The sequence below is a fragment of the Cynoglossus semilaevis genome, chromosome 5 (genome assembly GCF_000523025.1).
Source record: "Cynoglossus semilaevis isolate Cse_v1.0 chromosome 5, Cse_v1.0, whole genome shotgun sequence".
NCBI lineage: Eukaryota > Metazoa > Chordata > Actinopteri > Pleuronectiformes > Cynoglossidae > Cynoglossus > Cynoglossus semilaevis.
The window spans coordinates 18095796-18100786 of NC_024311.1; the positions used below are offsets into that span (position 1 = coordinate 18095796).

Below are 4991 nucleotides of genomic sequence, written 5' to 3' on the forward strand. Positions count from 1 at the left end.
TTCTTTTCCTATTTTCCTCAACACATTCTTTCCTCTCCCCTCGTCATGTTCCATCTTTCCTCCTCGCCTCTTTCCTGTTCCACTCCTCTTCACTTCCTCCATTTTCCCCCAATAGCTTTGTCTTTGTCAAACTCAGTTAACGTTCGACGGAGCCTTCAACAAGCTGTGCTTTTAAGAGACTTTTCTGTTATGTAGCGTCGTACCTCTGTGTGGAGGGGTGGGGACAGGTGACCCCAAACTGTCAGGAAAACCCATGTCACATGTGATCAGCGACTAACCGTACTCACCCACTGGGAGCCCGGGGTGAGGAAACAGGAAGGGGGGTTTGCTACAGTTACTGCACAGGAGGCACACGGTGCTGTCTGTGCACGCATGCATACGAACAGTCGCTTAGACTCATTCTATCAAAGCCTCATAATTTTACACATTCATGGGAGGATGGAAACACACACACACACACACACACAGAAAATCTTGTTTTTATTTTTGAAAATAGTTTGTTTATATCTTTTTAGTCTTGTACAAATATATTATATTATATTGTAAGATGTTACAGTGAAACACAGATTTTTCTGTAGTTGATTAATTAAAAGGGTTAAAAGTTCAGTTTTGACGAGTTTTGTCATTGGTCGTTAATAGTTAAAGTGTGTTTTGTTCTGTTGCAATCTTATTTTTGAACCCTTTAACCCAAATTTAACCCGAATTTGAAATTAGAATAAACATTACATGTTTTCTTCATTTCTTTTTTTTTTTTTTTTATCAAAGTTAAGAATACATTTAAAAGTAACTGATTTTTAATGACGCAAAAAAAAACCCAACCCAAATTCTACTATTTTCTTTCAGGCAAATATGCGGACGACATCCCCACTGACCCCTCTGATGGCAGATCCTGCTGAGGTAAGCATTTTGTTTTTAACCATAACACTGTCTGATGAAGCAGAACAACAGTGAGAGTCACTGAGGCAGAGCAGCAGCTGCAATAACACGGTGAAAGGCTGTAACACAACCTGATGTTGACGTTGGAGTCGGCCGTTCAGGACGTACTAACAAGACACAACAAGCTGGTGCTTGGCATTTGGCTCCACGATGACAATGCAACTCTAACGTGGGATATTCAGCATATGTCTGCTACGTAACGGCAGGCTAAATGTGGTTAATGCCCGTCACATCCATCTGTTCATCCATCTGTTTCAACACACACATCTGACGGGGGAGGAAAAGAAAAAAACTCTGGTCATGTTATGTAAGGACCTTTGATGAAGCCATAAAAAATAAAGTGTTCAGGGTTGGAATTCTATAATTAGACCTGTAATTATAAAGAAAAAATAACTAGATGTCCACACTTGACGTCCCCCAGGGGGAGTCGACGAGTCTAAAATAATGTTTTCTTCCTCGTGTGTCCCTCTGATTGGTTGATGCTTTTATTTTATCATCAACTTAACATAATAATCTTATTCCACTGATTAAACGTGTGCTAATGTTTCTCTGTGCAGACGGAGCATTGACACAAAAACACACAAAGCGACGGCCAATCACACGGAAGGAAAAGACGAGACTAGAGGCAGAGGAGGGAACTGTCACAAAGCTAAAAGTAGAAAGTGACTGGAGATCGGAGCGTCTCACCGGGAGCTGATGGAACAACTGAACAGCTGATTAGTCAACACGATAGCAAACTGTTCGATATTTGATAATACGATATTATCCTACACCACACCCTGACCCTGAAGTGGACATCAACTCTCTTTGACCAAATGCTGACCTTTCACCGTGGAGAGGGGTAATTATAACAGTGACAGCCTGACAGTCATAGGCTGTTAATTCTAAGGACTTGACACGTGCAGCGTGAGAGAGAAAAGTCGATACAAAATCAATACAGGAGACACAGTGACTGTGGTTACAACAAAGTCATCTTAGAGTCGGGGCTGTCAATAATTTCATTCAGAAACAGTTTTTCCTAATTGACATTTGTAATATAAGACCATGATCTAGCCCCGTGTTGGGTCATTCTTTTGGCCTTACAGTAGTGTAGTAGGCGGTTTGATTCCCACTGGTTATGCATGATTATTTTGTATAGATAGACAGATAGTATAATTAAAGACAATCATTTGTAACACATTTATCTACTGCACAGTTACTGTCGTGTAGAGTGCAGCATATAAAGGACGCCCAGAGGAGAGCTGCCTTTACTCCCGAAAAGTGAATGTAACTCCAATGTCAGAGGGCGTCCATTAGGAATATATACGAGCCTGAATTAACTAGGCCTAATGTGAGAGAATGTCTGGGTTGTCGACCGTTTTTCTCGCAGGATAAACAATGCAATGCACTGCTAGTCTCTTGGAGACCATGTTCAGGTCAAATGGAATCCTGTGTTTATTGCCTTAATTTATTCTGCTGGTTGCTTTGACTTTGTTTGCTCTTTTCCAGCAGTGGCCAAATACACTTGTTCGCTAAAGTCACATTACATCTGATCCGCTCCACTGAGGCATCTGGAGGTCAAGCGCCTTATTTAGATGGCTGATAAGGGATGGGAACGGCCAACACAAACATAATGACATGGGCGATGGCATCACATGAATTAGGGCAGCTGTGATGGTGGTGGTTTAAAAAGCAGTGAGGGTGAGTTAAATCTTTTCTTTTACTTTTTCAGTCTTCATCTGTGGATGGGTAGGAACTCTGTAAGACCCTTGTAGTCAGGGTAACTGTAAATATAAGGTTCTGTATAACATTCTCTTCCAAATACAATATTTAAGTCAAATCTCCAAGAGCTGAAAAGATGTACTTAAAATTCTGTTGTTTCAAATATTTTTGAACTCTCTGAAAGGTCAGCAAAATTAAAATTCATCAGAGCATTTAGCTCAGTGCTAGTGGAAATGCAAAAAAAAATAATCTGCAGTTTTGCCAATTTAGGTTATAAAATTAAAAAAGCGAAAGGAAATCAACAAAATGATCTAAAAATTGTAAAAGAATTCACAAACATTTGATGCAACCCCTTCAAAAAACAAAAAAGAAAAAGAAAAAAAATATGACATCCTCTATCACGGTTGCACACCAAAAAATCTTAAATAATAAATAGTTCATCATGAAGTCGATGTGAAAAAGACCTTCAGGCAGAATAGGACAGGAGAACAAAATGTCTCGCTTCTTTTTTATATTAAGAAAAAAAAAACCCAAAAGATGGACTTAATCAAAATAAGTATTCATCAGAAGCGCGGCTACAGCTGGCTCACCTTTTCACACTTCTGTCTCTTCACATTTCCTGAAAGTTTATCTCTGTTTAAATAATAAAGTGTGCACGGCGCCATGGGAGCAGAGGCAGAAGAAATTTTAATTTGATGGTAAAAATGTGTTATTTCAGCTGTGACAATAGTTCTCTGTCTGCCTGGGATACACAGCATACTTTATACTTCTAGAACATTCAGCTGTTCACACAATGGTTTTTACTCTGAAATAACGACATGCTAAAAGTTGAGAGGAGGTTTTGACAAAGTGTTACGTAGGTTTTTTTTTTTTTCCCCATGTATGCGTCTAAATGTCAGACAGGTTTATATTTTTATATGTCTCAGGTATGTTGAATATTTACTGACACATATGCATATTTACATCACTTCGTGTTACATTTATAACACACTTGGCTGTTAATTATATATTTTTTGTCATTTTTGTAATGTAGCAGTTGGTGAAAAAAAATCTCTTTCTCTCTCTCTCTCTCTCTCTTTCTCTCATTCTCTTTCTCTCTCTCTGTCTTTCTCTTGCTCACTCTCTTTCCTTCTCTCTCACACTGTCTTTCTCTCTCACATTCTAGAACTTGCTCTTTCTCTCTCACACACTCGCTCTCTCTCTCTCTCATTGTCTCTCTCTCACTTTCTCTCTCTCTCTCTTTTTCTCTTTCACTCTCTCTAACTCTCTTTCCTTCTCTCTCTCTCTCACACTCTCTCTCTTTCACTCTCTTTCTCTCTCACTCTTTCTCTCACTTGCTCTTTCTCTCTCTCTTTCTCACTGTCTCTCTCACTCGCTCTTTCTCTCTCTCTGGCTCTCTCACTCTCTCTCTTTCACTCTCTTTCTCTCTCACTTGCTCTTTCTCTCTTTCTCACTCTCTCACACTCTCTCTCTCTATCGCTCTCACTCTCTCTCTTTCTCTCTTTCACTCTCTCTAACTCACTTTCCTTCACTCTCTCTCTCTCTCTTTCACTCTCTCACTCTCTCATTCGCTCTCTCTCTCTCTCTCGCTCTCTCACTCTCTCTCTCTCTTTCTCTCTCTCTCTCTCTCTCTTTCTCTCTCTCTCTCTCTCTCTCTCTCTCTCTCTCTTTCTCTCTCTCTCTCTCTCTCTTTCTCTCTCTCTCTCTCTCTCTTTCTCTCTCTCTCTCTCTCTCTCTCTCTCCCTCTCTCTCGCTCTGTCTGTCTGTGTCTATCTCTCTGTGTCTCTCTCACTCTCTCTCTCACTCTCTCTCTCTCTTTCTCTCTCTCTCTCTCTCTCTTTCTCTCGCACTCTTTTTTCGTTTTTTTTCTCTTAGCAAAAGCGAAGAATCTATCAACTAAAACTGCCAACAAAGAGTGTAGTAAAAAGTTAAATACTATTCAGGAATACACAATGGCCGTGTACATCACATTCCTCTAGTGCATACATTTCCAGGGATTTCATTCTTTTGAATGGTACTTTAATAAACCCGTTCTGGGCTGCAAACAGAATGAAATCAAAGAAAAGAAGTCAGGAATTTAAAAAGAACGTCTATATATCAGAACTGAAACTTAATACTATGACTGGAAAGAATTATTCCTTAGGAGAGAGACAAAGGCAGGAGAATGTGTGTAAAAAAGTAAAAATATAGCCACAAAAAGAAAAACAAAACACATAAGCAGACAAACAGGACAAACAGAAATCAAAAAGGAGTAAAGACAAAAAAGTATGTGTAACATATCTGTATCTATGATTAATATTTGATTATGTTTTTTTTGGTATTTTTTCATTTAGCTAAGTATTTTAAGGCAAATT

General features: G+C 39.2%; 1 long non-coding RNA gene across 2 annotated transcripts in view; it reads left to right on the plus strand.

The window, feature by feature from the left end:
• The window catches only part of LOC107988600 (uncharacterized), a 138288-nt gene extending 134561 nt beyond the window's left edge, over positions 1 to 3727 (plus strand). For both annotated transcript variants that reach the window (XR_003049682.1, XR_001760091.2), the window contains 2 exons: positions 844 to 897; positions 1494 to 3727. This is a non-coding gene — a long non-coding RNA (uncharacterized LOC107988600). The remainder of the gene's footprint in view (positions 1 to 843; positions 898 to 1493) is intronic.
• The last annotated feature ends 1264 nt before the right edge of the window (positions 3728 to 4991 follow it).